Genomic DNA, 17867 nt, shown 5'->3' on the forward strand with positions numbered 1-17867 from the left:
ACACCAGGATCAGGGGGATGTACGAGTCCAGAAGGCAATCCAATTTGAAGCAAGAAGGTGCTGCAGGACCTGGTGCGCGACAGTGATCCAAATGGGCCACCTGCTTTTGCAGATTGCTGATTCTCTTGTTGTTGGCGTGGTGAGTGCTGTGTGTAACTGGCACTTCAACGCTGGTTAGACCCGCTGGAAGTCAAAGATGTTCAACTGTACCTTAAGTGTCAGTGGAATATGTGGATGCCAGGATTTGGTTCTGGTGAGATTGGTCCGTGTGGGAGGACCTGCACAGCTGCGGCTCCTGGACGGAGAGTAGCACTGATACGTGGAACAAGTAACACATTGATGGACAGATCATTTCTATGATAAAGTTCAGGACATGATAACACATTCTCAGGCCTATCCTCCGTTTCCATTGAGGAACCTGCGAGGGGTGATACCGTGTGTTTCACTTTTTCTGTGATAATGAGCTGATATATATATAGCTTTGTATTGCTACCAATATGGAACGATGATGTTTCCTTGTTATTTAATGGTTAGTGTAATAGTGTGGAATGTTACGTAGTTGATTTTAATAAACAAAATATTCTTAAGTGGCTTCTCATGTGTACATATGCCATGTCTCAGATGATGATAATTGGATTGCAATCAAACTTTGAAACCTGAACAGTTTGCTTGACCTCTAGAAGCATCGGCATCATGGAGTCAGCAGCCAACAATCAAACATTCGAGACCTGTGCTTCAACACTGTGTATATCCTTGTGACCAAAGGGCAAGTGTGTGAATCAGGGGAGGGCACTTAAGCACAGTCTCCCTAATGTTCCTCGCAGGGGTTTGAGGTCTGGGATCTAGCGGCTCATGATGTGTCCGGTGGTGAGTGTGCAGAGTGAGGTTTTCCAGCACAACTGGCTCGCTGGATGTCACTCTGAGAGAAATGAGGATATGTTAGGGTGGGGGAGGCTTGGTGGATTTGAGCGTCCTGGGGTGTAAGCCCGAACTGATTGTCGGTCTTTCTCCTTCTCCAATTGCATATAGATACCAAAATGGTTGGTGGTGTCAGTTCCGCAGAGCATGCCCTTTAGGTGCTGGTGGCAGCCCAGGGGCACCCTATGTGCAGGAGGCTGCCACACACCCTGAAGACTGAGGCAGTATTTATTGTGGAGCTTATTCTTTCCATCATTGGTATTCTAGTGGCAACAGTGAAAGTGAAGGACTTCTTCCATGGAAGTTGAGGGAAGGTGCCCTCCCACTCAGGAACCAACTAACCCACTTAGGTGACCACTTCTTCCCATTACTCTTGGCATTTTACCATTGCATCCTCACTGTGGGTGCAGTCCCAGGAGTGGTCACTGCTCTTGGTGAACAACAGTTCTCGGAGTGTGCATCCTTAAAAGGGGTGGGAACCCCAATCGTAATTAATTAGTTTCTCAATGGCTGAAAGTACAACTTTTGTTTTTTTTTGGGGGGGGGGGGGGGTGGTTTCATGAATGGCCATGACCGGGTTACCCTGGCTTTTGGGCCTGACTTCAGGCAAAGTCCATGCAAATCCTAACTTTCAAGCCAATATCGTTTTATGTTCGCCAATCCACATTGCCACTTCAAAAACTTGAAATGGATAGCCTCTTAGTTTTATTTTACCAATGAAAATGTGTATTGCTTCCACACTTTATCAACATTGGTTGGGCAAATGGGGTTAAGCGTTACAAGAAAAACATAATTATTGAAGGACTTTTCTTAACAACGTCCATAATATTTCTTGTATGTTATAAACAGTGATGATGAATAATTTGCACTGATTTAGAATTAGAAACCCTACAGCACGGAAGGAGACTTTTGGCCATTGAAAGAAGGCCCTACCTCTGCCCATTCCCCAGCATATTTTTTTTACTTCAGGGTTCAGGGAGTGAAGAAAAATACTTATTATAGAGATAGAGGTTATTCTTTCCATTATGTTTTGTTGCATAGCATTGGAAGTTTATCATCATGTCTAGCAGTTTTTCACAAAATGAGTTAAATTTTCATTAATTCTCCAGTGAGAGTTTGGGAGGCAAAGGTGTGCTGTGATATGGGAGGGTTGGCATGGAGGGGGACCTGGAGTGCCATGACATTCCTGCCATAGTTCCTGGCTCATGCACGTGCAATGATGGTGACAGAGTACAAAGAGAAAGGGTAAACCTAAGGATATCAGTGGAAAGAAGGAAACTGCACATTATCAAAGTGAAGAGAGAACTTTGAGGCAGGACTGGAATTAGAGACAGCAACAGCAGGCAATGAATAATTGACTGGAAATGAGATGGGAAATGAGACGGGGATTAAATTACTCAGTCAGAAATACACCATAACGAGGTAAAATTGAATGGGAATTAACAGAAGGGCGAATCAATAATGTACAGGACCTGTTGAATAGGAACTATAATCAGAATTAATGCCGCTTAGAAATATGCTGAACAATCACTGGACAGAAAAATTATCGATTTTAACTGAAGTGGTTTTGTCACTTGTGTTGTTACACAATAATAATCTTCATCAGTTAATAAGGTTCAAATAAACTTAATCAATAAGTGGAAACGGATCCATTAGTGAATATGGAACAAATCATTTTTAAAAACCTTATCATAATATGTTCATGTCCAAAGCACTGCACTCGCAATTAATTATTTTTGAATTGTGTTCATTGCTGTTGTGAGCAACTGGTAACCATAGTCAAAGAAAGTGAAGATTTAAGGAAGAGCATCTTGTGAATACAAGAAAGACCATGAATGAGGAAAAGGCCATTCAGTCCAGTGAAGTTCATCGATTTTGTTACTGAGGTATGGGACTGATTTTTGGGGGCGAGAAATAGAGATAATTTGACAAAATTATTCTCCTGATGGGAAATCTGCAGAAGGCTACACTGGGGTTCAGAAAATGTTCCCTTATGGTTTTCCATCCATTAAAATGAGAGAAAGAAAAGTAATGAGTAGATGACTGAACTCCTGGAACTAAATTTTGCGACAATAATGACAGCAAAACTATCAGCATTACAATCATAATTCCTCTGAAACTGATGACAACTTCTGGAGTGTATACATACAAAGAGTAACATGGAAATCCAGACCTTTCTCTTCGTAGTTTTGGTCAGCTACTCCGGAGAGTGGACAGTTTGGGCCCCCTTCCCACAACATCCTCACAGAATGAAATCCCTAAGTGGGGCGGGATTCTCCGACACCCCGCCGGGTCGGAGAATCGCTGGGGGTCAGCGTGAATCCCACCCCCGCGTCCTCCAAATTCTCCAGGCCCCCAAAAATCAGCCCGGCGTGAGTTGCACCTCCCACCTCAGAGAATGGCGGGGTCCGGCATGACTCAATGAGCCCGGGGCTGCCCGAATTCTCTGGCTCGCGATGGGCTGAATTCCCACCCATATTTTGCCAGTCCCGCCAGCGTAAATTGGAGTAGATCCCTTACCGGAGTGACCTGGCGGCGCGGGCGGCCTCCGGGGTTCTTGGGGGGAGCGCGGGGGGATCTGGTCCCAGGAGGTGCCCCCACGGTGTCCTGGATCGTGATCGGGGTCCACCGATCCGCGAGTGGGCCCTGTGCCGTGGGGGCACTCTGTCCGTCCGCACCGGAGGCTGTACCGGTCCACCATTCCCAGTGCGGAAACAAAGCCCTCTGCGCATGCACGGGGATGACGCCAGCACACGCTGGTGCTCCTGCACATGCACCAACCCACGCCGGCCGGCGGAGGCCTTTCGGCGCCGGTTGGCATGGAACCAAGCCCCTTTACCGCCGGCCGGCAGGGCGCAATCCACTCCGGGGCGGGCCGAGCCCCTGAAGGTGCGGAGGATTCCGCACATTTGGGGCGGCCCGATGCCGGAGTGGTTCACACCACTCCATCCCACCGGAGTTGCCCACCCCGCCGATTACAGAATAATCCCGCCCGTGATAAGTGAATCAACAAAAACTCCCACTTTTAAGATAATAACCTCAATGTAAAAACTCTTTGATGAATTACACCTTGGTGAATGAGTCCAAGTTTTTTAAAATGGTATTAAGTTCATAATTACTGCTAAACATATTCACTAGCCCAGTAAAGCTGATATTTGTGGAATGTCAAGTATCTACAATCAATATAAGTCTATTTTTATATTTTAAAGATATTTTTATTTTTATCTCTATCTTATCCAATCAGGTGTATTTTGTTGTCAGAGCATTTAAATTTAAAAGTAAAAGATAATGGGCTCGATTCTCCGTTCCCAAGACCAAGTGTGGACAGCGGGTTAGGATTTGTGGACTTTCACAACAGCAAAACTGGTACTGAACCTGGACCGATTCAGTGACTGTGGAGGAGCTACATAGAACATAGAACGATACAGCGCAGTACAGGCCCTTCGGCCCACGATGTTGCACCGACATGGGAAGTCAAAAACTAAAGGCCATCTAACCTACACTATGCCATTATCATCCATATGCTTATCCAATAAACTTTTAAATGCCCTCAATGTTGGCGAGTTCACTACTGTTGCAGGTAGGGCATTCCACGGTCTCACCACTCTTTGCGTAGAAAACCTACCTCTGACGTCTGTCCCATATCTATTACCCGTCAATTTAAGGCTATGTCCCCTCGTGCTAGCCACCTCCATCCACGGGAGAAGGATCTCACTGTCCACCCTATCTAACCCTCTGATCATTTGGTATGCCTCTATTAAGTCACCTCTTAACCTTCTTCTCTCTAACGAAAACAACCTCAAGTCCATCAGCCTTTCCTCATAAGATTTTCCCTCCATACCAGGCAACATCCTGGTAAATCTCCTCTGCACCCGTTCCAAAGCTTCCACGTCCTTCCTATAATGAGGCGACCAGAACTGTACGCAATACTGCTGCAACATGACCTCATGGCTCCGGAACTCAATCCCTCTACCAATAAAGGCCAACACACCATAGGCCTTCTTCACAACCCTATCAACCTGGGTGGCAACTTTCAGGGATCTATGTACATGGACACCGAGATCCCTCTGCTCATCCACACTGCTAAGAATTTTACCATTAGCCAAATATTCCGCATTCCTGTTATTCTTCCAAAGTGAATCACCTCACACTTCTCTACATTAAAGTCCCTGAGCCTTTCCTCGTAACACCTTCCCTCCATTCCCTCCACCAACCCATTCCAAAGCTTCCACATCCTTCCTATAATGTGGTGACCAGAACTGCACGCAGTACTCCAGGTGCGGCCGCACCAGAGTTATGTACAGCTGCAGCATGACCTTGTGGCTCCGAAACTCAATCCCCCTGCTGATAAAGGCTAGCACACCATATGCCTTCTTAACAGCCCTATTAACCTGGGTGGCAACTTTCAGAGATTTATGTACCTGGATGCCGAGATCTCTCTGTTCATCTACACTACCAAGAATCTTGCCATTAGCCCAGTACTCTGCATTCCTGTTACTCCTTCCAAAGTGAACCACCTCACACTTTTCCGCATTAAACTCCATCTGCCACCTCTCAGCCCAGCTCTGCAGCTTATCTATGTCCCTCTGTATCCTATAACATCCTTCAGCACTATCCACAACTCCACCGACCTTCGTGTCATCTGCAAATTTACTAACCCATCCTTCTACACCCTCTTCCAGGTCATTTATAAAAATGACAAACAGCAGTGGCCCCAAAACAGATCCTTGCGGTACACCACTAGTAACTGAACTCCAGGATGAACATTTGCCATCAACCACCACCCTCTGTCTTCTTTCAGCTAGCCAATTACTGATCCAAACCGCTAAATCACCTTCAATTCCATACTTCCTTATTTTCTGCAATAGCCTACCGTGGGGAACCTTATCAAACGCCTTACTGAAATCCATATACACCACATCAACAGCTTTACCCTGATCCACCTGTTTGGTCACCTTCTCAAAAAACTCAATAAGGTTTGTGAGGCATGACCTACCCTTCACAAAACCGTGTTGACTATCGCTAATCAACTTGTTCTTTTCAAGATGATTATAAACCCTATCTCTTATAACCTTTTCCAACATTTTACCCACAACCGAAGTAAGGCTCACAGGTCTATAATTACCAGGGTTGTCTCTACTCCCCTTCTTGAACAAGGGGACAACATTTGCTATCCTCCAGTCTTCCGGCACTATTCCTGTCGACAAAGACGACATAAAGATCTAGTGTTTGATTTTACCTTCTCACCCTCCATGTGTATTTTAAATTCCACCATATTGTGATCGCTTCTTCCGAGAGGATCCCTAACTATGACATCATTAATCAATCCTGTCTCATTACACAGGACCAGATCTAGGACCGCTTGTTCCCTCCTAGGTTCCATTACATACTGTTCTAGGAAACTATCGCGGATACATTCTATAAACTCTTCCTCAAGGCTGCCTTGACCGACCTGGTTAAACCAATCGACATGTAGATTAAAATCCCCCATGATAACTTCTGTACCATTTCTACATGCATCCGTTATTTCTTTGTTTCTTGCCTGCCCCACCATAATGTTACTATTTGGCGGCCTATAGACTACTCCTATCAGTGCCTTTTTCAACTTACTATACCTGTTTTCCACCCAAATGGATTCAACCTTATCTTCCATAGCACCGATGTCATCCCTTACTATTACCCGGATTGTCATCCTTAAATAACAGAGACACATCACCTCCCTTACCATCCACTCTGTCCTTCCGAATAGTTTGATACCCTCGGATATTGAATCCCAGTCGTGACCATCCTTTAACCATGTTTCAGCAATGGCCACTAAATCATAGTCATTCACGATGATTTGCATCATCAACTCATTTACCTTATTCCAAATACTATAAGCATTCAGGTAAAATACACTTATGGTGGCTTTTATAACTCTGTTTTGAATCTTGATCTATAACCTCTCCGAAGTTATTTTTCCTCTTAACTTTTCTCTTAATTTTCCTTTTTGTTGAACTCATATCTTCATGTAACAACCTGCAGCGTCACTTTCGCTTTATGTTTTTGCTTCCCGTTTTATTCCTTTTAGTATTACTGGACCTATTCACTGAGCTCCCCTCAGTCACTGTGCCTTGTATTGTCACCCTTTTTGATTTTTGACTATGGCTTCTCTGCCTTAAACTTTCCCCCTTACTGCCTTTTGTTTCTGTCCCTGTTTTTCTACCTTCTGACTTCCTGCATTGGTTTCCATCCCCCTGCCACATTAGTTTAAACACTCCCCATCCGCTCTTGCAAATAGCCCCCCAAGGTCATCAGTTCCAGTCCTGCCCTGGTGTAAACCATCCAGTTTGGACAGGTCCCACCTCCCCTAGAACCGGTCCCAATGCTCCAGGAATCTGAAACCCTCCCCCTGACACCATCCCTTCAGCTACGTATTTATCCTATTTTTCCTGTCATTTCTACTCTGACTGGCATGTGGCACCGATAGTAATCCTGAGATCCTGAGATCACTACCTTCGAGGTCTGATTTCTTAACTTCCTTCCTAGCTCCCTGTATTCTGCTTTTAGGACCTCATCCCTTATTTAAAATCTATGTTGTTTGTACCGATGTGTACCACGACCACTGGCTGTTCACCCTCCCCTTCCAGAATGTCCTGTACCCTGTCAAGCACCAAAATTCAAACTGAGGGCAGCCGATTGTAATGATATGCATATAGTCAGTATAGTTAAGGGTTAATAATTGCATCTGTGTATAAATCAAACACTAGAGGGTGTTACTAATTCACTGTATGTAAGACAGTCTCTCTAGGAATTCTGGGAGAAGCTGATGAGAACATAGAGAAAGATTGTTGTGAAGTGATTGAGTGAAAGTTGAATAAAGATCATGTCATAGTGTAGTTTAGAAGTTAGTAGATTGAATACTTTAGTACAGATTCAATATCATTTGTTTATTATCTATAACTCAGTAGAGTGCGCGAACTTCATTTAATTAGTGTAACAATCAATTAGTTTGATTCAATCTTCTGATTGGTATATTCTTTGTCAGCACTACACAAGACGACATCTGGCTATCCTGGAGGAAAAGGCAAAGAATACAACAAATTAACAGTAGTGGTAATACAACACCGATATACTGACTTTCTCCCACATAACTGGTCCTCCTACAGGTTTGTCAAGAACCATTTGTTTTCTTTAAATGTAGTCCCATCAAAGAAACAACAATACAGCACAGGAACAGGCCCTTCGGCCCTCCAAGCCTGTACCGGCCCTCCAAGCCTGTACCGGTCATGATACCAATCTTGGCTAAAATCCTCAGCACTTTCTTGTGCCATTTCCCTCTATCCCCATCCTATCCATGTGCTTGTCAAGATGCTTTTTGAACTCCGTTAATATATCTGTTTCAACAACCTCCCCTGGCAGCGCATTCCAGGTGCTCACCACCCTCTGCGTAAAAAACCTGCCTCGCACATTTCCTCTAAACTTTGCCCCACGCACCTTAAACATTTCCCCTTGGTGACTGACTCCTCCACCCTGGTAAAGAGTGCCTGCCCATCCATTCTTTTCATGCCCTTCATAATCATGTAGACCTCTATCAGGGCACTCCTCAACCTCAGTCTTCCTAATGAAAACAGTCCGAGTCGATTTAGCCTCTCTGCTTAGTTAACACCCTTCAGACCAGGCAACATCCTGGTAAACCTCCTCTGTACCCTCCACATCATACTGGTGGTGTGACGACCAGAATTGTGCGCAATATTCCAAGTGCGACCTTACCAAAGTTCTATACAACTTGAGCATGACTTGCCAGTTTTTATACTTGATGCCCCGTCCAATGAAGGCAAGTATTCCGTCTGCTTTCTTGACTATTTAAGTTGCCACTTTCAAAGATCTGTGGACCTGCACGCCTAGATCTCTCTGACTTTCTATATTCCTAAGAGTTTTGCCATTTGTGATATCTCTATTTCAGAGCCCTCTATATCAGACCTACCAAAATACATTACCTCACATCTGTCTGGATTACACTCCATTTGCCACTTCTCTGTCCAAGTCTCCAACCTATCTATGTCCTGCTGTATCATCTGACAATCCTCAACAATATCTGTCACTCCACCAACCTTGGCGTCATCCGCGAACTTACTAATCAGGCCAGCTACATTCTCCTCTAAATTGTTAATGTTCACTACTAACAACACAGGCCCCAGCACAGATCCCTGTGGAATGCCACTAGTCACAATCTTCCATTCAGAAACAGTAAGAAGTCTTACAACACCAGGTTAAAGTCCAACAGGTTTGTTTCAAACACGAGCTTTCGGAGCACGGCTCCTTCTTCACCTGAAGAAGGAGCCGTGCTCCGAAAGCTCGTGTTTGAAACAAACCTGTTGGACTTTAACCTGGTGTTGTAAGACTTCTTACTGTGCTCACCCCAGTCCAACGCCGGCATCTCCACATCATGGCTTCCATTCAGAAAAACATCCTTCTACAACTACACTTTGTCTTCTGTTAGCGAGCCAGTTCTGTATCCATCTTACCACCTCACCTCTGATCCTGTGTGGCTTCTCCATTTGTACCAATCTGCCATGATAATAATAATAAATAATAATAATAATAATCGCTTATTGTCACAAGTAGGCTTCAATGAAGTTACTGTGAAAAGCCCCGAGCCGCCACATTCCAGTGCCTGTTCGGGGAGGCCGGTACGGTGAGGCACCTTGTCAAAGGCTTTAAACCTCCCTCCTCTCATCAATCATCTTCGTCACCTCCTCAAAAAACTCGATCAAGTTAGTGACGCACAATCTTCCCTTCACAAAAACCATGCAATCCATCGCTGATGAGTCCATTTGTTTCCAAATGGGTATAAACCCTGTCCCTGAGAATTCTCTCCAATAATTCACCTCCTACCGATGCGCGGCCCAGGATTATCCCTGCTACCTTTCTTAAGCAGCGGTACCACATTAGCAATTCTCCAGTCCTCTGGGCTCTCGCCTGTAGCCAATGAAGATACAAATGGTATCAGTCAAGGCCTCAGCAATTTCTTCCCTTGCTTCCTTCAGTATTCTGGGGTAAATCCCATGCTTTCTTGACATCGCTCCTTGTTTACCACACTACGTATTGGTGGTGTGGTAAATAATCAGGAGGAAAACTTTAATTACAGGGTAATAAGGACAGCTGGTTAGATGGGCTGAACAGTAGCAATTGGAATTTAACCTTGAAAAGTGTGAGGTAATGCATTTTTGGAGGAGTAACAAGGCAAGAGAATGCAATGAATGGCGGGGCCTTAGGAAGTACAAAAGATCAGAGGGACCTTGGTCCTGGAAAGATAGACAAGATGGTTAAGAAGGCATGGCAGGGGGGTGGGGGATAGGGGGGACCTCCGATGGCAGCCATGGAGTGAATGGTCGCACAGTGGTGGCTCCTGCTCGAGGTGGAATATTTTTGGTCCTTCGCCACCTGATTGAGGGGGTGTTTGCTCGTATGAGGTGCATGAGCACTGAGGTATTACAATACTCCACTTGTGGGGCCGATTCATGACTTACCAGGCGAGGAGTGTAACAAGAGGCAACAGCTTGATCGAGAGTATATTTGAGGTGCGACACAGGAAACATGGCGGAGGGTGCTGGGGCGTCATTGCCTGCCCAGTGGTCTACCGAACAGCTTGTGAACCTTTTGAACTCAAATTCCAGCAGCACAGGATGGAGGCCTCAGAGGACCCAGCAAAGAAGGTGGAGTCACTTAGGCGGCTTTCGGGAGAGTGGAGCAGAGGCTCGAGGCGCAGGGTCTAGCACTCCAGAAGGTGGAGAAGTTGATGGGGGAAGAACGAGGACCGGTTGCTGTCTTTAAAGGCAGAGATGGTGCTTGTGGCAGACAGCCAAAAGAGGTTGAGGGAGAAGGTGGAGTACCTCAAACTGTTCCAGGAGACGGAATCACTGGATTGTGGGGTTGCACGAAGGGATTGAAAGAATGCAGGCTGCAAAGTATGTGGAGAATATGCTGGAGAAGATGGTGGAGGAGGGGGTCTTTGACCGTCCACTCAAGGTGGTTTGAGCGCACAGGGCATTGAGTAGGAGGCCGAAGGCGGGGCAGCTTCTCAGGGTGATGGTGGTGAGGCTGCATCATTTTCTCGACAAGGAGAGGATAATGAAATGGGAATGGCAGATGGAAAAGTGCACCTGGGAAGGAAATGTGCTGAGGATATATCAGGAGCTGGGTGTGGAGCTGGCCAAGCGGCGGGCTGGTTATATTTGGATAAAGGCTGCCCTCTACAAGGAAGAGGTGAAGTTTGGGGTGTTGTATCCTGCTTGTCTGTGGGTCACACACCAGAATCAAGAGTATTATTTCGATATGTTGGAGGTGGCAAGTGAATTTATGAGACAACATGGACTGGGAGATGTGTGAGGACACTGAGCTTTGGAGATGTTAAATTGAGTAACGAGGGTTCACATGACGGGCGGATTGTTGTATACAATGAATATAGATGTGGAGTGGGTGTGTGTGTTTTATTTTCTGTTTGTTCTGGTTGTGGTTTGCCCCTTGTGCTTTCTCATAGGTAATGTGCACCATATGGTAATACGATCACTATTGTCTGAATATTCTCCCACTGGAACTCTTATGAACTTGATCCATATCATGCTGCAGAACCAGATCCAGCAATGTCCCCTAGGATTGTTTTTCTGATAGCATACTGATCAAGAAAATGGCATGAGTGATTGTAGCCAGCACCTCTTAATGGGTATGTGCCTTCTGGCTGTAGACTCCAGGGAAAAGATTCTGGACAAAGATATGGAACATCTATATATAGGCACCAAGTGTCCTCTGATATTGCCGTAGGGGATCTTGGCAAACATTGCACATTTTATGGGACATCCTCAGTATGTGATGCTGATGCCAACATAATCATTTTCACCAGTATGAGCAGCATAATTACATCCGGAAATATATGTGCAACATATCAGACCTCAAGTAGCCTGGTTAGCACTTAAAAGACGGGTGGTGTATCGGGTAAATTCAAGTCTTAGTTCCCTTAATCTAATTATTTCATGAGATGTTCTGAGGTTACAATAATCCTTTAACGTATCGTTGAAAGAGACTGAAGTTCATCTGCTTTGACTATGTCTTTGACATTATCTAATGAAAAACTGCAATTTGTCAGTTTACTAAAACAGAGTAAGATTAATATTGATTATTCTGTTAAGGATCCATTAATACAATGGAGAGAACTCAGAGAAGAGTAATTAAGATGATTTTCCAAAATAAGAGCCTGCAATGTAAAGAGACCGTATTTAGTTGAAAGGAAGGACATTATTCAAGGTAATGACGTGGGAATTTTAAATCCTGAGGGACTGTCATCAGAAAATAAAGGTTGTTTGTTATTACGCTATGTCAGTAGCAAGCTAAGAAGGATGAAGCTGTGTTCAAAAGCAGCTTTAGTAAACATAATGGAACTTTCCTGGTGAATTATCAGGTATTCACCAGCACTATCCTTCTGAATTGGCCTCCAAGTTCAAGATTTAGTAAAACTACAGGTTAATGCAAACATTCTGAATTTGCAGATTTCCATTCACAGCCAGAAATCAGTGAAATTAATTGACCTGGGGAGAACTTCCCCTTTTTGCTCGAAAACCATTGTTAGCAACCCCAAAGATGGATTTGTTCAATGAGGTGCAATTCGGTTTATACAGTAAAGAGTAAGCAATAACTACTTCTAAACAACCAGTCTGACCCCCTCAAAATAAATTGTAGAATGCTGTTAAATTTCACTATTATGAATATTATATTTTAAAAATAGTTTTTTAAATAATTTTTTTGAAAGCTTTTTTGAACGTTTGAAGGGGCTGGTTTAGCACAGTGGGCTAAACAGCTGGCTTATAATGCAGAACAAGACCAGCAGCGCGGGTTCAATTCCTGTACCGGCCTCCCCGAACAGGCGCTGGAATGTGGCGACAAGGGGCTTTTCACAGTAACTTAATTGAAGCCTACTTGTGACAATAAGCGATTATTATTATTATGATAGTTCAACTTCAATCTTAACCTCGTGAGACTGCCCCAATCTTCAATAAGCTCTCTGTAAAGTTTCTCAAAAGCCAATTGATTATTAGTACTTTCACCTGGTTTGCTGTATATGTAAGTTCTTTAATATGAGTATTAACTTGTTGGCATCACTGCAGCTCACTGTTGGGAAACCATATTTGTGTGGGTTTCCTCTGGATGCTCCGGTTTCCTCCCACATGTCCTGAAAGATGTGCTATTAGGTAATTTGGACACTCTGAAATCTCCCTCTGTGCACCCGAACAGGCGTGGAATGTGGCGACTAGGGGCTTTTTACAGTAACTTCTCACACTAAAGTGTTAATATAAGCCTACTTGTGACAATAAAGGTAATGCTCTCATTATAGAGATCATGAGACCCCACAGCGCAACTCTCCACGCGGTCAAGGACGATGATTGTTGCTTTGCCGCTGACTGCAAATTACAAATCAATGTTGCTTAACAATCCGACAGGTATTTTCAGATGACTGGGGAATAATCAGGAAACTTTCTTTACCATTGTAATTCTAACTTCAGTACTTTCTGTTGTAGAATATTTGGCTCTTTGTTCCATTTGCTGACTGGCAGCTCCACCAAATTTCGAACAAGAGGAAACAAGCTGACCCAGGCAACTGAAGGTCGAGGTGCAACAAAGAACCTGTAACCTAAAGAACAAATGGTGAGTGGAACGAGCGCAGGATACACTAACCCGCCAACAACTACGATGTGTGTGCCTTCTTCAGCGTAATTAAAATCATTTTCAGGGCAACACGGTGGCACAGTGATTAGCATTGTTGCTTATGGTGCTGAGGACCCGGGTTCGATCCCTGTGGAGTTTGTACATGCTCCCCGTGTGTGCATGGGTTTCACCCCCAAAACCCAAAAGATGTGCAGGCTAGGTGGATTGGCCACGCTAAATTGCCCTTAATTAGAAAAAATTAATTGGGTATTCAAAATTTATAAAAAATAAAACAAATAAATAAATAATCATTTTCAGTCCGAGTACGCAGGGACATAGCCCACAGAGAATCAAAAATGGAGAGGTGCTCATCAATGACAGAGAGGCAGTCAATGTCCATTGGAGAGACTACCAGGAGGACCTCCTCAGCCAAGACAAAGCCCTTGATGTACATGCCTTCAGCCCCATCCCATAACACTATCCGCCACCATCTCAGCACGTCAGCTTGCCGTGAGGGCAATAAAGTAATCCAACAACTGAAAAACAACAAGGCCTCTGGTGCAGATGGAATCCCCAATTAAGTACTAAATTACGGCGGAAAGGCGCTCTTGACACGAATGTATGACCTCCTCACCCATGTCTGGAAGGAAGAGAGCATGCTGGGAGATCTGAGAGATACGGCTATTGTGACCATTTTCAATCAAGGTCCAACTGTGGCAATTACATAGGGATTTCCCTACTATCTGCCAAAGGAAAGGCCATTGCAGGAATCCTCCTCAACCACCTCTTCCCAGTGGCAGAAGAGGTCCTACCCAAGTCTTAATGCTGCTTCCATCCATCAAGAGGCACAATGTATGTGATTTTCAGCACCTAGCAAATCAAAGAAAAGTGCAGGACGCAGCACCAACTCTTGTACATGGCCTTCTTTGACCTCACAAAGGCCTTTGACTCTGTCAACTGTGAAAGATAGAGGAACATCCTCCTCATATTCGGCTGCCCACAGAATTTGTCACCATTCTCTGCATACTTCAAGATGACATGTGAACCATGATCCTCACCAATGGATCCACCACACATCCAATACGAGTGCAAGCTGCCATCAAGCAGGGTTGCGTTATTGCACCAATGCAATCTTCCTCACTGCAACACTGCACCCCATCACTATGAAGCTCCCCACTGGAATGAAGCTAGCCTACGGGCAAGGGGGAAACTGTTCATCCCCAGACGCCTCCACCCCAACTTCTGTCATTGAGCTGTCATACGCTGATGATGCCTGCATGTGCACACACTCAAGAGGCTGAACGACAACCATCGGCGATGCATTGGTTTATTTGTTTATTGATAAAATCTGTCAAACGTACCAAGGTACAGTGATAAGTATTATTCTGCATATAGGCCTGACAGATCACTCCATACATATAGATAGATAGAACAGTACAGCACAGAACAGGCCCTTCGGCCCTCGATGTTGTGCCGAGCAATGATCACCCTACTCAAACCCACGTATCCACCCTATACCCGTAACCCATATATAAACATATATAAACACGTTATATATATACACGTTACATATATAAACACGTACACCATACAAAAAATAACTGCAACTGTATAAAAGGAAAAATGCATAGAAAGATTGATTTAATGTATAGCCGGGCCATTCAAGAGTCTAGTAGCAGCAGGGAAAAGGCGGTCATAGAATTTGTTAGAACAAGTACTGAAGCTTTTGCATCTTCTCCTCGATAGAAGAAGTTGAAAGAAAGAATAACAGAATGGGAGGGGTCTTTGATTATGTTGCCCGCTTTCCCAAAGCAGTGAGAAATATAGGGCGCAATTCTCCGCCCCCCACGATGGGTGGGAGAACAGCGGGAGGGCGTCCCCAACATTTTTCACGCCCTCCTGCTATTCTCCCCCCCCCCCTCCCCCCACGGCCGCCCCACGACACGAATCGCTGCTCGCCGTTTTTTTACGGCGAACAGCGATTCTCCCCAGGCCGATGGGCCGAGTTCCCAGGCCTTTACAGCCGTTTTTACGGCAGCAAACACACCTGCTTGCTGCCGTCGTAAAAACGTCTGAAACATGCCCGTTCTGGGCATCCAGGGCCCCAATTAGCACGGCCGTACCACGGCCATGCCAAGGGGGGCATGGGCCCGCGATCGGTGGGCACTCTTTCTCCCTCCGCCGCCCCGCAGGATCAGTCAACGGGGCGGCCGAGGGAGATGAGGCCCCGCGCATGTGCGGGTTGGAGCCGTCCAACCCGCGCATATGCGGCTGACGTCATCATGCGCGTCAGCCGGTGTGACGCTTGGCGCGCGGACTTAGCGACGGTCGCTAAGGTCGCGATGCCGTGCTTCACGGGGCCCCGCTGCTAGCCCCGCCCGGGGGGGAGGATCGGGTCCCGGGAGGGGGCGCGGAAGCTGTCGTGAAACACGGCCAGTTTCACGGCAGCCTTTACGATTCGCCGCATTTGCGGAGAATCGCGCCCATCGACAGTCAATAGATGGTAGACGGGCCTAAGTGATGGACTGTGTTCACAATTCTGTAATTTCTTATGATTTTGGACAGAACTGATGCCATACCAAGCTGTAATGCAACCAGATACAATGGTTTCTATGGTGCATCTACAGAAACTGTATTTGGATATTATTATGGACAGGCTGAATTTCCTTAATTTCTTGAGGAAGTAAAGGCGTTGTTACGCTTTCTTCGTCGTAACATCGACATGGGTGGACCAGGACAAATTGTTGGTAATATTTACACATGAACTTGAAACTCAACCATCTCCACCTTGGCATCATTGATATAGTCAGAGGTGTGCACTACATCATGCTTCCTAAAGTCAATGACCAGCTCCTTTGTTTTACTAACATTAAGTGAGACTGGTCACTGCACCATGCTAGTAAGTTCTCTATCTCTCTCCTGGAGTGTATACGGGATGCTTTTCTGGACCAATACGTTGAGGAACCAACTAGAGAGCAGGCCATCCTAGACCGAGTACCGTGTAATGAGAACAGAATCATTGGCTATCTAGTTGTGCGAGACCCCTTGCAGATGAGCGACCATAATATGATAAAAGTTTTCATCAAGGGAGAGTAAAGTAGTTGATTCGGAGACTAGGGTCCTCAATCTTAATAAAGGAAACTATAATGGCATAAGTTGACTATGATAGATTTGAAAACGTTACTTAAGGGGATGACAGTGGAGTGCATGGGCGAACTACAATTGTTTATTCCTGTCTGGCACTAAAGGATAACAGGAAAGGAGGATATGTCATTAATATAACTTTACCTTTGCCAACTTTTTGGTCTTAAAGATACATTTTGATCTGCACAAGTCCACTTCTTCACCTCACTTGAGACACGATAAAATGTGTATTTTTGAGAATGTAACATCAGTCTCCGAAGCCTTCTGAAAGCATTAACAGAGCCTTATGAAACGAAATGAAATTAAAATCGCTTATTGTCACGAGTAGGCTTCAATTAAGTTACTGTGAAACGCCCCTAGTCGCCACATTCCGGCGCCTGTCCGGGGAGGCTGGTACGGGAATCGAACCGTGCTGCTGGCCTGCTTCAAAAGCCAGCGATTTAGCCGAGTGAGCTAAACCAGCCCCTATGTTTCAAATGATTCCAAATGTGATTACTTTCCACATATTTTCTTTGCATTTTCCTTGTCGATGTGTGTGGCAGGACTCAGTCTTGGGAAAATATCAGGACGTGCGATTTTCATCGCTAGGAGGCAGGTGCGAGCTGAAGTCAAACCCGCTGACTCTGGAAATACTTCAGAGGCAGAGGGTGCATGGGCCCAATTTAGGGAGCGGGCTTTTTACAATTCAGGTCCTATATAAAGGGCTGCCATGGAAGTCACTCGCGATAACAGGAAGGAAGATGTGAAGGGGTCATACCAAGCGACCTCAGCGCATTGTCATGTGAGCAGAATATTTACATATTGGAGAACTGGTTATTTTTGCTGTAAGTTGGTCCATTAAGAATCTTCCATAGGAAGTTTCAGATCCGGGAGGAGTGTCCACATTGCTGACGTTCACTTGTTTCAACAATCCACCAGCCACAGCCATGTAAATGAGAGCATCTTTAGAGCTACAGCAGGTCATGACACTACTAAAATAAAAGCAAAATGCAAGTTACTGGAGATCTGAAATTGAAGCAGAAAATGAGTGACAAAACCCAGCAGGCCTGGCAGCATCTGAGCAGAAAAAGCAGAGTTAATGTTTTAACAATATACAGCAAGTGACATGAACATGGCACTTCAGGGGC

General features: G+C 45.1%; 1 protein-coding gene across 13 annotated transcripts in view; it reads right to left on the minus strand.

Moving 5' to 3' along the window:
- The window catches only part of ndst3 (N-deacetylase/N-sulfotransferase (heparan glucosaminyl) 3), a 1441915-nt gene that overhangs the window by 914833 nt on the left and 509215 nt on the right, over positions 1–17867 (minus strand). Inside the window, exon 4 of one of the 13 annotated variants that reach the window (XM_038791877.1) lies at positions 13435–13582. The exons of the other annotated variants lie outside the window; for them this stretch is intronic. The gene's annotated coding sequence lies outside the window, so the exon portion shown is untranslated. The remainder of the gene's footprint in view (positions 1–13434; positions 13583–17867) is intronic. 13 annotated transcript variants of the gene reach the window in all.

Source organism: Scyliorhinus canicula, chromosome 3 (assembly GCF_902713615.1).
Source record: "Scyliorhinus canicula chromosome 3, sScyCan1.1, whole genome shotgun sequence".
In the NCBI taxonomy this organism is placed as follows: Eukaryota; Metazoa; Chordata; class Chondrichthyes; order Carcharhiniformes; family Scyliorhinidae; genus Scyliorhinus; species Scyliorhinus canicula.